Below are 17,223 nucleotides of genomic sequence, written 5' to 3' on the forward strand. Positions count from 1 at the left end.
AAACTTTTATTTATCATTGGTGGCAGTGGAGGGAACCCCCCTCTCGTTGGTGGGAGCGGCGAGCACAGGTTTTTTTTTAACATTACTCACCCCCACGGTCTTCTCACTCCCCACTCCCCACGGGACTCCCCACGGGACTTCGCGCATGCGCAGTGAAAAGCCGGCCGAGACGCGCTGGTGCGCATGCGCTAGTGTGCCCGAGAGCTCGGTGACATCACCGGCTCTCGGGCACGACATAATTTCGGACTGGCGCGGCGCCGACGCGATCGACGGGCGCGAGCTTCATGGAGGAGCAGGATCCGTGGTGCGCGCTGTGTGACGCACACAGAAGCGCCGAAGGAAGATTTGAGTCAAGGAAAGAAATAAAATATGTTAGAATACAGCGGTTTCTGTGTTAAATGAAAATATGGTCCGGCATCAGTTCATCATGACCAAGCTAAAGGTATTTGTGGGTCAGAAGGGTCATTTTGAAGTGGTAGGTTTCCTTTAAATAACTTTTACAATCTGAATTTAGAAACTAAAATTTTGTAATTTCTCAAGTTTTGTTTACTAGAGGACAAAATCACACAGCATAATATCTGAAGGTGCAAGATCAATGTAAAAAGAAGATCCTGACTGCCATGAGTACCTTGTTCTGATGTATATGATAGTGTTTCCTTAATTCTTATTGTTTTTTTTTTTAACCCATCCATACTATATATTCAGTAGTATGCCAATACGTAGGGTTTTTTTTTTTAAATAATGGCTGTATTTTACAATTGTGTTAGTAGAGTTGCAGTAATTGACTTAGTCTTGAAGAGTCACCATTCTTTGATTTTATCCCCTTAATGATGTGTGACATAATAGTACGTCACATGTCAGCTGGTAAGGTTTGGAGAGGGCTCACGGGCTGAGCCTACTCTCTACCCAGAGAGTGTTTGCCGCACATTGCGGGTCACAGATCTGGATGTTTACTAGCACCAATCGCGGGTGTTTACATTGTGATTGGGGCCGGTGTAAAAAAGATGGTGGTGATGGTGAAAATCGTTGCTCCCAGTGACGCCATGATGGAGCAGCGATCTGGTCACATGAGAGCCTCAGGTCATACAAAGACCTGAAGCTGTCTGAATGTAACAATTTCATTACAATGTGCAGAATGTCTAGAATGATGAGCAAAATCCCTATTGTAGAGATTCAGCTCAAACGTGGGGGTCGGCAATGACAAAGCTCTCATGGACAGCAGTATTCAAGTTCAAACTGCGCATTTATTCCAGAAAAACACCAGTATCAAACAAAACATCAAACAAAATCCTTGCGTGTCCGGCTCTAACTATACACTTAGTGGCCCTTACTAGCCACTGGAGGTCTTCTCCCTGCCAGCATTAAAAATACTTTCAGTAACCCTGTGTCACTCATGTGTGGCTCTCACACAGTCCAGCTTCTGTGTCTCCAGGTAGAGAGAGCCTTCTGAATGCTCCACACCTTTTTTTAACCGTTTAAGGACCCGGCCCTTTCCTGTTTTTTCATATCCATTTTTCACTCCCCACCTTCAAAAATCTATAACTTTTTTATTTTTACACTTAAAGAGCTGTGTGACGGCTTGTTTTCTGCGTAACAAATTGCACTTCATACTGATGGTATTAAATAGTCCATGCCATGTACTCGGAAGCGGGAAAAAAATTCCAAATGCAGTGAAAATGTTGAAAAAACGCATTTGCGCCATTTTCTTGTGGGCTTGGATATTACGTCTTTCACTGAGCGCCCCAAATGACATGTCTACTTTATTCTTTGGGTCGGTACGATTAAGGGGATACCAAATTTGTATAGGTTTTATAATGTTTTCATACATTTACAAAAATTAAAAACTCCTGTACAAAAATTATTTTTTTGATTTTGCCAACTTCTGGCGCTAATAACTTTTTTATACTTTGGTGTACGGAGCTGTGGATGGTGTCATTTTTTTGAGATATTTGATAATATTTTCAATGATATTATTTTTAGGACTGTACGACCTTTTGATCACTTTTTATAGATTTTTTTTATATTTTTCAAAATGGCAAAAAAGTGTCATTTTCGCCTTTGGGCGCTATTTTCCGTTACGGGGTTAAACGCATTGAAAAACCGTTATCATATTTTGATAGATCGGGCATTTTCGGACACGTTGATACCTAATGTGTTTATGATTTTTACTGTTTATTTATAATTATGTCAGTTCTAGGGAAAGGGGGGTGATTTGAAATTTTAGTTTTTTTTTATTATAATTTTTTTTTTAAACTATTTTTGATTTTTATTTTTACTATTTTTCAGACTCCCTATGGTACTTTAACCCTAGGTTGTCTGATCGATCCTATCATATACTGCCATACTGCAGTATGGCAGTATATGGGGATTTTCCTCCTCATTCATTACAATGTGCACATTGTAATGAAGAGGTTAAAACGAAATAGCCTCGGGTCTTCGGAAGACCCGAGGCTACCATGGAGACAGATCCATGCGCCGCCATGCACCGCTATCTTTTTGAGGCTGCCGGCAGCTTTGCCGGCAGCCAGCGCTGTGTTAACACTCGCGATCGGTGCTAGCACCGATCGCGGGTGTTACCGGTAAGCCTTTGCTGCAATATGCAGCAAAGACTTACCGGCTATGGAGAGGGCTCAGCCTCTGGTTAATGGATTGCACACCTGGTGCATTGTTAGACATTGTTAGACATTAGAGACTGGAAGCTTTGGTTTGGAGCAGTGATCACACTTCTGTCTCCACTGCAGCAATTAGAGTCATGTACCAGGTCTTCCAAGAGACAAACACATGGAAAACAGCTTCCAGTGTGACCCAATTCACATTCTAGTCGCTGTAATACACATGAACACTCATTTTCACTCCAATTCAATAGTGACCTTGTTACACTATATACGACCATACTGCAGTATGGCAGTATATGGGAGGATCAATGAGACAATCTAGGGATAAAGTATCCCAGGGAGTCTGAAAAATACTACAAAATAAATAAATAAATAAATGTAAAAAATCCTAAAAATTAAAGTCACCCCCTTTCCTTACAACTGATAAATAAACAGTAGAAATCATAAACATGTTAGGTATCTTTTTGATTAAAAAAAGTTATCTAAAGTCTGTACAGTCCTCAAAATGGTACCATTGAAAACGTCATCTTATTCCCCAAAAACGTACACTACAAACAGCTCTGTACACTGAAGTATGAAAAAGTTATAAGCGCCAAAATACAGGCAGTCCCTGGGTTAAGTACAAGGTAGGTTCTGTAGGTTTGTTCTTAAGTTGAATTTGTATGTAAGTCTGAACTGTATATTTTATAATTGTAACCCCATCCAGAATTTTTTTTGGTCTCTGTGACAATTCGATTTTAAAAATGTTTGGTTGTCATAAGAACCAGAATTAATAATAAGGCTTATTTGCAGACACCTTTTATAACTCCTACAGCTGATTATTATAGCGTAGGGCTAAAGTATAGTGAATTACCAACATCCAGAGGTCCATTTGTAACTAGGGGTCGTCTGTAAGTCGGGTGTTCTTAAGTAGGGGACCGCCTGTACGGCAAAAAGAAGATTTTTTTTGTACAAGAGGTTTTAATGTTTCTAAATGTATGAAAACATTATAAAACCTGAATAAATTTGGTATCCCCATAATCGTACCGACCCAAAGAAGAAAGTAGAAATGTCATTTGGGGAGCACACTGAAAGCCATAAAATCCACAAGAAAATTAATTTTTCACCAATTTCAATGCAATTGGAAATTTTTTCCAGCTTCCCAGTACACATGGAATATTAAATACCGTCACTATGAAGTGAAATTTGTAACACAGAAAATAAGCCCTCACACAAATATGTACACGGAAAAATAAAAAAGTTATGGATTTTTTTGTGTGGGGAGTGAATAAACGAAAATGCAAAAGGCCTGGTCATTAAAGGAGTTAAGCAGCCATCAGTGATAGATGTGTAGAACTTAAATGCTGACTACATTATGCAGGTCCTGAAACTGTTCTAATTAAGCGAGAACTTGCAAAAAAATGGGTCGGAGGATAATGGTAACATCTGAAACTGTAAATCAAGATCAAAACAGATGGAAAGAAAGATGTTATATTGAGATAAACTTTATTTTAATGTGATCAAACAAAAATATAAAATCAATTAAAATTCCCACGAAGGGGGAAAGAACAATAGTGCCCCCAGTGTACAGCCTCAGTATAGAATATATAGCAGGTGTAACAGACAGTAGTACATAAATATAGGCATAAATATAAAGTGCTTAGTTAGGAAAATGTAAGTCCCATTACCAAATAACGAATGCCAGGCTGGAGAGACCGGGGGGTCACAGGTGCCCCACGCGTATCGCCCGTCAAGCGGGCTTCCTCAGGGGATAATGAGTGAGAGGTGCTCACCTCTTTAAATACGTATTCAGCTCTGCCAGAGCACAGACGCCGGAGTAAGGGACGCCCACTTCCGATGCGTTCCAAATGGTCATGTGTGCGTGTCACACATGACAAATTGTGTATCGCCTAATTACAGGTAAAAGAAGGTAAAAAAATAAATAAATAAAGTTACCCTGCCACCAATCTGGTAAAAACGCCAGCATGAATGCATATGGATAGAAGAAAGAGTGTATTGGTAAACCTTATGAAATCGTCAGTTTATGATGGTTGGGAACAAATGGTGAGATGAGGTAAGTAAATGCCTGTAGGAGAAAGTGTGAACTCTGTTTTAAAGTATTTTTTTTTTCTTTCTTTTTTTTAAACTTTTATTTATAAATTTTTAAATATAAGTATTAACAATTCATCAAAGAGAAAAAAAAATGGCAAGCAGAATTGTAAAATAACATATTATAAGATCACAGCAAAAAGACATATTGCCTAATTATAAATCCTATTACAATACATACTGTATTATGATATTAGCATCGTATACACATATACATTTACCATTTAGTCATCCAGACCAACTTACAAATACATATTCTGCTTTCAGCTTATTACATATCATCTAACCCCAGCCCTCCCCCCTCCCCTCTTCCCCACCCAACCCCGGTAAGAGGAGAGAAAAAAAAAAAAAAAAAAAAGGGAAAAATTTCTTAACTCATATTTCCTCCTCGCCTTTACCCAACCATCTCTTTAGCCATACTTCTTCCTTCCTTATCTCAGCATATTTAATTCTTTCAAATCTTTTTAATCTATTTAGTCTATTGTACCAATCTCTGGTCCTCAGAGGCCTAGTTGATTTCCAACCGTAAATCAGCATACATCTTGCTATTTGTAATGCCATCACCAACCATTGTACTTGGTCTCTGGAGCCCTTTATATCTAAAGTGTTCCCAAGTACCATCACATCCGGTGATTTATGGAAACTCAGCCCGGAGATCTTTTTTATCTCTATATATATTTCCTCCCAGAATTGTGATACCTGCCTGCAATTCCATAGCATATGTAAGAAGTCTGCGTTAGTTTCCTGGCACTTTAAACATTTTTCTGTTTGTGTTTTCTTAAACCTATTAATATTTTTGGGGGTGTAATATAACCTATATAATATTTTAAGTTGTATTAGTTTAACTGCTTCAGACATTGCCGGGTTACCGGCATTCTGGTATATACTTGCCCATTGCCTCTCTGATAGGGACCCAATATCGTCTTCCCACTTTCTTTTGCTACTATGATACAAGCCATCATAAAAGTTTATTGAAATGAGTCTGTATATTTTGGACAGTGTTCTTTTCCCTCCTCTTATTTTCCCCAAATATTCCACCACCTGACTCGTATCTATCTTTAAATAGTGCTTTCTACTTATAGTTGGGATTCTGTGCGATAATTGAATGTAGTGAAAGTAGTGTTTCTCCTCTATTTTGTACAACTCCTTAATCATATTAAACGACATTAATTTCCCATCTACAAAAATTTGTGCAATTAGATCAATACCCCTACTTTCCCAAAATCTCCGATCCTTGAATTGCTTCAACTCTTTTAGGTGATAATTACTCCATAGTGGTGAGTATATTATACTATCGTTCAACTCGTGTTGTTTTTTTACCCAATTCCATGTTTTACTAAGACACCTACAAATTGGTATCCGTGCTAATTCTGTTAATTCCAATACCCCAGATTCCAGAAAAACAAGCCCATTATTAAATTCCATATTTACCCTTTGTGCCATAGCTTGCATTATTCCATCATCTTTCCCCCCTAATATATATTGCAGTATCGAGGCCACAAAATAAAGAAAGAAATTTGGCAATGCCCAGCCACCCTTTCCTTTGGGCTTATAGAGATATTCCAATTTAAGTCTCGCCCTCTTCCTGCCCCAAATTAACTCATTCAAGAGTCTCTCAATAGTTTTGAAAAAGTTGCCTTTTATCCATATAGGTGTAGCCGTTATAACATGAAGCAGTTGGGGTTGCACGATCATTTTGACCAGAGCTAGCCTGTCTGACTGTGATAGTGGTAGTTTAGTCCATGCAAATATTTTTTTCCGGATTTTTTGTATTAATGGCGTTAGATTATGTCCAATATACTCTTTTGGTTCAATAGACAATTTAATACCCAGATATTCAATGGTGTCTCCTTTGGCCAGCACCGTCAGATTTCCCCTGTTTTTAAATGAAAGTTCATCCACTGGGAGAAGAGAGGATTTACTCCAATTTACTTCTAGTCCAGAGTATTTCCCAAACTCTGCTATTATATCCATAATAATCGGGATAGATTTTTCTGTATGTTCTACTGTAAACAGTATGTCGTCGGCATACAGTAGCATTTTATCCTCTAACCCGTTACGACCCCATCCTAGAATACCCCTATCGTTCCTGCACCTTATAGCTAATGGTTCCAAAAAAAATACAAATAAGATCGGGGAGACTGGACATCCCTGTCTCGTACCTCTTAAGATGTTAAATTCTTCCGTCAACCCTTGACCTATTCTAATTTTAGCCTTTGGTTCCGAGTATAATAGTCGGATATAATTCACGAACTGTGTACCAAACCCGAATTTCTTCAGAACCTCCCAGAGGAAGACCCACTCCACCCTGTCAAAGGCCTTAGCTGCATCAATCGACAGGATGGAGCGCGCCCCCCCCCCCCGGCCCAACTGTATACCCGCCAGGACCTTCCTAATATTACTAGACATATATCTCCCTGGGAGAAAACCGGACTGGTCAGGATGGATCAGCCCCCCGGCAACGGTTTGTAATCTTATGGCTAGGGCTTTTGCATATATTTTAATATCTGTATTAATGAGGGATATCGGACGGTATGATTCTATTTCTGTGTTAACTTTATTTTTTTTGGGAATAAGTGATATTATTGCCTCATTCATCGACGGCGGTAACCTTTCTTCTCCCAGTGAATGCCGCAGTACATTTGCTAAGATCGGGATTAACACCTTACCACATCTCCGGTATAGTTCAAAGGGTAGTCCATCGGACCCGGGGGTTGTGTTTCCCGCTATGGTGCCAAGGGCTACCTCTAACTCTTTCCCCGTGATTGGTTCATCCAATTGTCCCCTTTGGTCAGGGGTTAACTGCGGGAACTCAATCCCGTCGAGGTACTCTATAATCCTGTCTCCCCCTTGTATTGAATTTGAGGAGTATAGCTCAGAAAAGAAATTGACAAACTCCCTCTGAATTATATTTTGATCGCCCGTCAAATTCCCCTTTCTAGTCCTAATTACATTTATACCGGGGTTGTGGTCTTGGCTTTGTACCACCCTAGCTAACATCCTGCTGGGTTTACCCCCCTCATAATATTTCCTGTATCCTGCAAAGAAATTGGCGTGTTCTGCTTTATTTATTAATTCATCTGACAGTTCCTTATGGGCCACATTCAGTTTTTCAAAGTTCTCTACATTTGATGTTATTCTGTAGTTTTCCCTACATTTTTTAATGTTCTCTTTTAGCTTCCCTTCCTTTATTCGTTGATTTTTCCTAACCCAATGAATTTTGTTATATAGGAAACCCCGAATATGAGACTTTAATGCGTCCCAAACGATCCCTATATCCATGTTCCTTTTATTATCTTCCCAGAATAACTCTATCTCCTCCATCAGGGCTTGATCCATGTCCAATATTGTCAACCAATGTGCATTGATTCTAAACGGTAGTGTATTCCCCCCACTAATATATTTACTCCTTACATCTAGTACTATGAGATAATGATCGAATATGGTGTTGGGCTCGTATGTCATTTTTATTATATGTTCCATACAGGTCCTATTGCCCAGGGCGAGATCTATCCTAGACATACTTTTATGTGATCTACTGAAACACGAATATGCTTTTTTTTGTGGGTATTTTTGCCTCCAGATGTCTAGCAGCCCTGCCTCATCACAGATCTTTTTCAGGGGTGTCTCTCCTTCTATTTTTCTAGCTGGGTCGCATGCTATTCTATCTATCTCAGGATTCATTATACAATTGTAGTCTCCACAGGCCAATACTGGACAGTTCGGACAGTTGTCCAAAAACAGGAGCAAATGCCTAATAATCTCTGAAGAGTATGGTGGTGGAATGTAAACAAAGGCCAGAACACATCTCAGGCCTTCCAGAATTGCGTCAATAAAAATATACCGACCATAATCGTCAGATTTGTGTTTTAATACCTTTAGATCTATTCTCTGGTGAATTAAAACACTAACTCCCCTAGAGAGGTTGGTGTGACAGGAGTGGAACTGTTTTCCTATCCATTTACGCTCTAATCTGCTGATTGTTTCTTGTGTTAGGTGGGTTTCTATTAAGGATACAATAGCTGGAAGGTGCCTGTTTATACAGTCAAAGATGGCAACTCTTTTGATGCGTTCCCCCATTCCTCGGACATTCCAAGTTAGTATCTTAGTGGTCCCCATAACTTAAGGAGGGGAAGAAAAAGAAAAAAAAAAAAAAAAAACACAAACAAACCCCCCCCCCCCCTCTTACCGGGTTCCCTACTCCTTTATTTGGCCTACAAACCATTTTTTGCAGGTCTCTCCACCCCAACCTCACCTCTCCATTTCTCCCCCTCCTTTCGCCCTGCTAACCCAGCCTTCCCAATAGATAGTCACAAGGATAAGTGATCACTCTAACCGTCTCATAGCCCTTTTAACTCTAACCACTCCGTCACTTGTTCCGGAGTTTCAAAAAACAAAGCCTCATCCTGGTAGATAACCCTTAATTTGGAAGGAAATAGCAGAGCGTATCTTAAGTTAGCCTTCTGTAATCTCCTTTTAACCTCCACAAAGCTCTTCCTTTTGTTTTGCGTGGTTTTTGAGTAATCCGGGAATAGCATAATTTTTGAGTTTCCGTGAAACACTTCGCCTTTCTCCCTTACTCTCTTTAACACAGCATCTCTATCTCTGGACAGTAGTAGTTTCACAATAAAATGCCTTGGCCCCACTCCAGGAGGAGGCGGTTTACCTGGTACTCTGTGTGCCCGTTCTACACAAAATAAAGGAGACACAAAAACAAAAGGTACCCCTTTAAGGAGGGACAGGGAAAGAGGGGTAAAAGGAAGCACTATGAAAGACCAAATTGAGTCTGAATAATTGCAGTAAAAAATACTTTATTAATGACTATTTAAGACATAATGATAAAAGCAGGATGAGAATCCTCAGACAATGCTGAGGGGGAATGACAGTGCAAGGCGGCGACAACAAATGAGAAAGTCGTCACCCCGGGCAGACATAGGAGGAATTACACATGGACAAAGCATGCACATGTAATAGGTAAGGACAGAAGGTACATATAATGAAGGCAACAGGTGTAAAGTGGCACACAGCTGCTAACATGCATAAACATAGGTAATGTGCACAAACAGGTAGAGATAATACCTTACCAATGAACAAAAGGATAGATGAAGTGGACCTCCACTGTCCGGGATGACGATATCCCCGACGCGCGTTTCGGCTCGTAACAGAGCCTTCGTCTGGGGGTAGCGTCATTCCAGTGAGGGGAGTGTTAAAAAGGAACAGTCAACCAATGGGAGCGCAAAGCCCCTGTCATGTGTGGGGGCGGAGCTGAATGGGTCACGTGGTCGCTGTCATGTGTGGGGGCGGAGCCAAATGGGTCGCGTGATCGCTGTCATGAGTGGGGGGCGGAGCCAAATGGGTCACGTGATCGCTGTCATGTGGGGCGCGGAGCCAAATGGGTCACGTGATCGCTGTCATGTGTGGGCTGGAGCCAAATGGGTCACGTGATCGCTGTCATGTGTGGGGGCGGAGCCAAGTGGTAGTGTGATGCGTCACATGGTAACCAGTCAATCAGTGATCACGTGTATCTGGCGTAGCGGTATTGCGCAACAGCGTGTAAATGCAGGGAAGCAGAGTATGTATTGTGACGAGCAATGGGTAAATTGAACACCATTTAGTGCAAATACATGTGTTACAAGAGATTTGCAAAGATGCATGCGTAGATGTATAAAAACTTGATTCAATTACATTAGTATTACAATAATAGCGTTAAAGCCTGCATACAAAAAAACTTTAAAAAGGGGGTTCAAAACATTATCCCAACATGTATTTATGGCTAAGGTGCCAATTAATACGCATAAAACATACCATACAGGGGATACCTATATAAAAATGGATGGTAACATATACAATGTAAGGTTCCTAAGAATGAAATGAAAAACATGTGATAATAATGAGATCGCAATTTTGCAGTGATACCATATTATGAATCATGACGGCGGTGAATTATGACTACCAGCATGGTAGAGTATATGTGCAACAACATAAAATTTTTTTTTTGTGATAATACAAGGTAGTGAGGTATTGGGCACCTTGACAGCGATCACGTGACCCACATGACAGCGATCACGTGACCCATTTGGCTCCGCCCCCACTCATGACAGCGATCACGCGACCCATTTGGCTCCGCCCCCACACATGACAGCGACCACGTGACCCATTCAGCTCCGCCCCCATGACATTGGTTGGGGGAGCTTTGCGCTCCCATTGGTTGACTGTTCCTTTTTAACACTCCCCTCACTGGAATGACGCTACCCCCAGACGAAGGCTCTGTTACGAGCCGAAACGCGCGTCGGGGATATCGTCATCCCGGACAGTGGAGGTCCACTTCATCTATCCTTTTGTTCATTGGTAAGGTATTATCTCTACCTGTTTGTGCACATTACCTATGTTTATGCATGTTAGCAGCTGTGTGCCACTTTACACCTGTTGCCTTCATTATATGTACCTTCTGTCCTTACCTATTACATGTGCATGCTTTGTCCATGTGTAATTCCTCCTATGTCTGCCCGGGGTGACGACTTTCTCATTTGTTGTCGCCGCCTTGCACTGTCATTCCCCCTCAGCATTGTCTGAGGATTCTCATCCTGCTTTTATCATTATGTCTTAAATAGTCATTAATAAAGTATTTTTTACTGCAATTATTCAGACTCAATTTGGTCTTTCATAGTGCTACCTTTTACCCCTCTTTCCCTGTCCCTCCTTAAAGGGGTACCTTTTGTTTTTGTGTATGCTCATGGGAAGCCTCTCTTTGGTGTGTTACTTACCATACCGGTCCAACCCACACTTTATTACGTACCACATGGATCTGGACTTACTTGGTATATAGGTTTGATACCTTCACCTCCCTTCTCTCTCCCTTCCTGATTCTCCTGTTGTTTTGACAAAATAAAGGAGATACATTTTCTTTTCCAACTATCTCAGTAAGCCATTTCTCCATGAACTCAATAGGCTTCCCCCCTTCTGATTTTTCCGGCAAGCCGACCACCCGTATATTAGCTCTCCGGGACCTGTCTTCCATCTCATCTAGCTTTTTTTGGAGGGAGCTTCTACCTTCCTTGAGGTGATTAATCTCTTTTTTCAAACAACTCACTTCTTGTTAATTCACCTATCTTATTGTCATTCCCTTTAATTTTCTCCCTTATTCCTTTTAACTCTCCCTTCATCGAGGAAATTTCTGTCTCAAATTTGTTCGTCAATTCCAGGACTGAGGCTTTACAATCTTTTATAGCTTGCAAAATTTCCAGGACCGAGTCCTTATTCAATGTCGCGATCGCCTCTGACCCACTGTCTCTTTCCACATCCTCTATTCCTACTCTGTTAGACCCAATCTCATCTTGTGTAGTTCCATCTATATTCGGTCTGATGGACCCCTTGAGGTCTGTCCCTTGTTTCTGGCTCACTTTGGTCCTCGTCTGGGGGGATTGCCACATTTTATCTAGTTTATTCTCTCCCTTTAGGGTCCCTTTTTCCTTTGGTGAAACCACCCCTTGAGACTTCCTTTTCTCTGCCTTGTCAATTTTAGGCGCCATTCCACCCTCCTTTTGTCTCACAAGTGTATTTTATCGATTAAGTATTACCCCTAATACTAGCCGAAGGGCCACTTGGAGGTTCTAAGCAGCACTGATTTATACAGACACAACGTATCAAGTTAAACACCGAAATATTTCATTTTCACTGTTAGTTATAAAATACCCAGCAGATACACATTGCCTTTTATGTATTAACCTGTTATATCGAGGAGTCAAGGGCAATATCACTGTATTTACATTTACATATCAATAAATATAAAACAGCCGGCACTATATGCAAGAAAAGGGTTAGTAGTTGGAAAGAAAGGGTTAATAAATACGGACAGAGGTGGCCAGTGTACAAATTGTAGTATCAACCATTATCAAATTTATTATCAAATGGTAACATCTGAAACTGTAAATCAAGATCAAAACAGATGGAAAGAGAGATGTTATATTGAGATAAACTTTATTTTAATGTGATTAACCCTGTATATTGCTTATTTTGCACATACTGATGAATTTCCTAATGAAATACTTTAAAACAGAGTTCACACTTTCTCCTGCAGGCATTTACTTACCTCATCTCACCATTTGTTCCCAACCATCATGAACTGACGATTTCATAAGGTTTACCAATACACTCTTTCTTCTATCCATATGCATTCATGCTGGCGTTTTTACCAGATTGGTGGCAGGCTAACTTTATTTATTAATTTTTTTACCTTCTTCCTACTAATTAGGCGATACACAATTTGTCATGTGTGACACGCACACATGACCATTTGGAACGCATCGTGCGTTCCATGTAGCGCTCGGTGCGTTCCACTGACCTCACTTCCGGTTCTATAACCGGAAGTGGGCATCCCTTACTCCGGCGTCTGTGCTCTGGCAGAGCTGAATACGTATTTAAAGAGGTGAGCACCTCTCACTCATTATCCCCTGAGGAAGCCCGCTTGACGGGCGATACGCGTGGGGCACCTGTGACCCCCCGGTCTCTCCAGCCTGGCATTCGTTATTTGGTAATGGGACTTACATTTTCCTAACTAAGCACTTTATATTTATGCCTATATTTATGTACTACTGTCTGTTACACCTGCTATATATTCTATACTGAGGCTGTACACTGGGGGCACTATTGTTCTTTCTCCCTCGTGGGAATTTTAATTGATTTTATATTTTTGTTTGATCACATTAAAATAAAGTTTATCTCAATATAACATCTGTCTTTCCATCTGTTTTGATCTTGTTCTAATTAAGTGCCGCAACAACATTATTAACTGGAAAAAGACTTTTTATAAATGTGCATATTAGCCCGAGGTGCTTTGGCTGACGTCACCTGAGTGCCTCTCACTATCGCCGTCTTTAATGTATGCACAACCCGCAAAGCTAGTCCCATCTGCTTCCACCAGAAAAATGCTGCACACATCACCCCATTCAAAGGCCAGAACGCTGGGCCTTTAAATTCACTGAAGGTGGTGCATGTGCCCTAGGAGGCGGGTACGTGCGCGTGGCGCTGCCGGATTTGGTGCTGGATCGCGGCAAGGTGAGTGACTCACTGGGGGATGGGGGCAGCGGAGAGGGGCACGGGTGAGCCGCTGGAGCACCCGTGGACCCCCCTTTTGGTCTCCCCTTCTTCTTGGACTGGAGGAAACTGTGAAGAAGAGCACAATCCAGGATGTTCTCCTCGGGTTCCCAAGACCTCTCCTCTTGGCTGAACCTCCTCCAGTCAACAAGATAGAATCGTCTCCCTTTGACCATTTTCATATCAAGGACCTCTTTTACTCAAAGACAGCAGAAGCACCAGCCTCAGGAGGAGGTACTTGCCGGGAGACTCGATTCAGGATGGCAAGCTTCAGCAGGAAGGCGTGGAAAGAATTCAGGATGCACATGGTGGGAGGTAGGCAGAGCTTATAAGACACTGGATTAATCCGCTGTAACACCTCAAATGGTCCCAGGAAACGTGGACCCAGTTTCTTAACTGGGAATCTTCAACCGAACATACCTGGAGGACAGCCACATTTTATCTCCCGGAGAGAAGATGGGAGGAGACCTGCGTCTCTTATCAGCCTGAGTTTTGATGTAGAGAAGCAGAGACTGATGAGTCTGTTCCCAGATGGAAGAACAAAGAAAGGGCCGAAGCTGGCAGACTCAAAGTCCAGGGAGTTAGAGGAGAATTCTGCCCATGGGAGCAGGGTGGACCAGTTGTCCTGTTGGGCGGAGAAAAATTGGCAGAAATAGCAAACTAGGTTCTGATTAACCCTCTCAACTTGTCCATTGGACTGAGGATGGTAAGCAGATGAGAAGTCCAGATTCACTTGCAGTTGATGGCACAGAGACTGCCAGAAACAGAAAACAAACTGGACCCTCCCGGTCCGAGACAAAGTGGAGAGGAAGTCCATGAAGCCCAAAGATGTTCTGGAAGAACAGACCGGCAAGACGTGGGGCAGATGGCAGGCCTGGCAGAGGAACGAAGTGGGACATCTTGGAGAAGCGGTTGGTTACCACCTGGATGACGGTATATTCCTTGGGACAGAGACAACCCGGTCACGGCTACTCATACTGATGATAAATGCCACTTTGGATCGCTCTGTGACAAATTGAGACGGCAACGGCAAGAGTTCAACGTGCAGGGAGCACTGGGTAATAAAGCCCCTGCACAGCTTGGGGTTCCCATCATATTTGTCGGGCATTGACAGTCTTAGTCTGGGTTCAGCAACAGGAAGGCTAGCTGGGGTAGCAGTAGACACCGCAGGAGCAGTCCCAGGATAGCTGAAGTTGATGCTGTTCAGCTGTTGCACTATTGTGGTGACTTGTCCCAGCTGTTCACGTTGTGCGGCAATCTGTCAGGATTTTTGGACCACGATGGTGGCAAGATCGGGTCGATCAGGAAGCGGAAGCTTGGCGGGATCCATAGCCAGATCTACTGTCAGGATTCGGTGATCCTCTGGACCACCGCAGGAGGTGGCACTAGCTGACACCTGGGACCAAAATCTAAGTGGCACCTGGTCTTCACCAAAACCGCAAAGCTGGATGGTCTTGCTGCGGCAGGGTACCACCAGGTCGTTCAACAGGTGCGACTAGCGGAAGACAGTCTCTTGGTCAGGTCCAGGCACAGTGTCAGGGCAGGTGGCAGAGATGCAAAGTCAAGTCCAATTCGGGGTCAGCAACGGGAGGTCCAGGCAGATGGGAACGGGAACACAGGTACATGGGACACAGGAACGCAGGATAACGGAACTCAGCTGCAGGAACACACTGGAGCACACAGGAATGCTGGTGGACACAGGAGATGACATGCAGTACAATGGTCACAAGAGCTTACAATCAATGAAGAGGAGGGGACACAAGAGGTGACAGGGCTTGTACAATGGTCACAAGAGCTCACAATCTATGAGGAGGAGGACACAGGAGATGTAAGTGCTTGTACAATGGCCACAAGAGCTTACAATCAGTGGCATAACAACAGCCGTAGCAGCCGTAGCGGCCCAATCTCTCCTCGTTACGCCCTTGCTTGCAATCTATGAGTAGGATAAGGGGGCACAGGAGGTGACAGTCCTTGTACAATGGCCACAAGAGCTTACAATCTATGAGGAGGAGGGGGACAGAGGAGGTGACAGGGCTTGCACAATGGCCACAAGAGCTTACAATCTATGAGGAGGATGAGAGGACACAGGAGGTGACAGTCCTTGTACAATGGTCACAAGAGCTTACAATCTATGAGGATGATGAGGACACAGGAGGTGACAGTCCTTGTACAATGGCCACAAGAGCTTACAATCTATGAGGAGGAGGGGGACAGAGGAGGTGACAGGGCTTGCACAATGGCCACAAGAGCTTACAATCTATAAGGAGGATGAGAGGACACAGGAGGTGACAGTCCTTGTACAATGGTCACAAGAGCTTACAATCTATGAGGATGATGAGGACACAGGAGGTGACAGTCCTTGTACAATGGCCACAAGAGCTTACAATCTATGAGGAGGAGGGGGACAGAGGAGGTGACAGGGCTTGCGCAATGGCCACAAGAGTTTACAATCTATGAGGAGGATGAGAGGACACAGGAGGTGACAGTCCTTGTACAATGGTCACAAGAGCTTACAATCTATGAGGATGATGAGGACACAGGAGGTGACAGTCCTTGTACAATGGTCACAAGAGCTTACAATCTATGAGGATGATGAGGACACAGGAGGTGACAGTCCTTGTACAATGGCCACAAGAGCTTACAATCTATGAGGAGGAGGGGGACAGAGGAGGTGACAGGGCTTGCGCAATGGCCACAAGAGTTTACAATCTATGAGGAGGATGAGAGGACACAGGAGGTGACAGTGCTTGTACAATGGCCATATGAGCTTACAATCTATGAGGATGAGGAGGACACAGGAGATGACAGTCATTGTACAATGGCCACAAGAACTTACAATCTATGGGGAGGGGACACAGGAAATGACAGTGCTTGTACAATGGTCACAAGAGCTTACAATCTATGAAGAGGATGAGAGGACACAGGAGGTGACAGTGCTTGTACAATGGTCACAAGAGCTTACAATCTATGGGGAGGGGACACAGGAAATGACAGTGGTTGTACAATGGTCACAAGAGCTTACAATCTATGAGGAGGATGAGAGGACACAGGAGGTGACAGGGCTTGTACAATGGTCACAACAGCTTACAATCTATGAGGAGGATGAGAGGACACAGGAGGTGACAATGCTTGTACAATGGCCACAAGAGCTTACAATCTATAGGGAGGGGACACAGAAGATGACAGAGCTTGTACAATGGTCACAGGAGTTTACAATCTATTAGGAGGAGGGGACACAGGAGGTGACAGTCCTTGTACAAGGGCCACAAGAGCTTGGTCTGTGGGGTAAGGTACCTTTACAACAGCAGCACTACATACAACCACTACATACCAGGCAACAAGTGGTTAAGAGTGTGAGAGCAGACACCAGGGAAAGGAGCACTTATCACTTATCTGATCCTGTGTTGGAGAGAAGTTACAGGTGAGA

Source organism: Engystomops pustulosus, chromosome 11, assembly GCF_040894005.1.
Source record: "Engystomops pustulosus chromosome 11, aEngPut4.maternal, whole genome shotgun sequence".
NCBI lineage: Eukaryota > Metazoa > Chordata > Amphibia > Anura > Leptodactylidae > Engystomops > Engystomops pustulosus.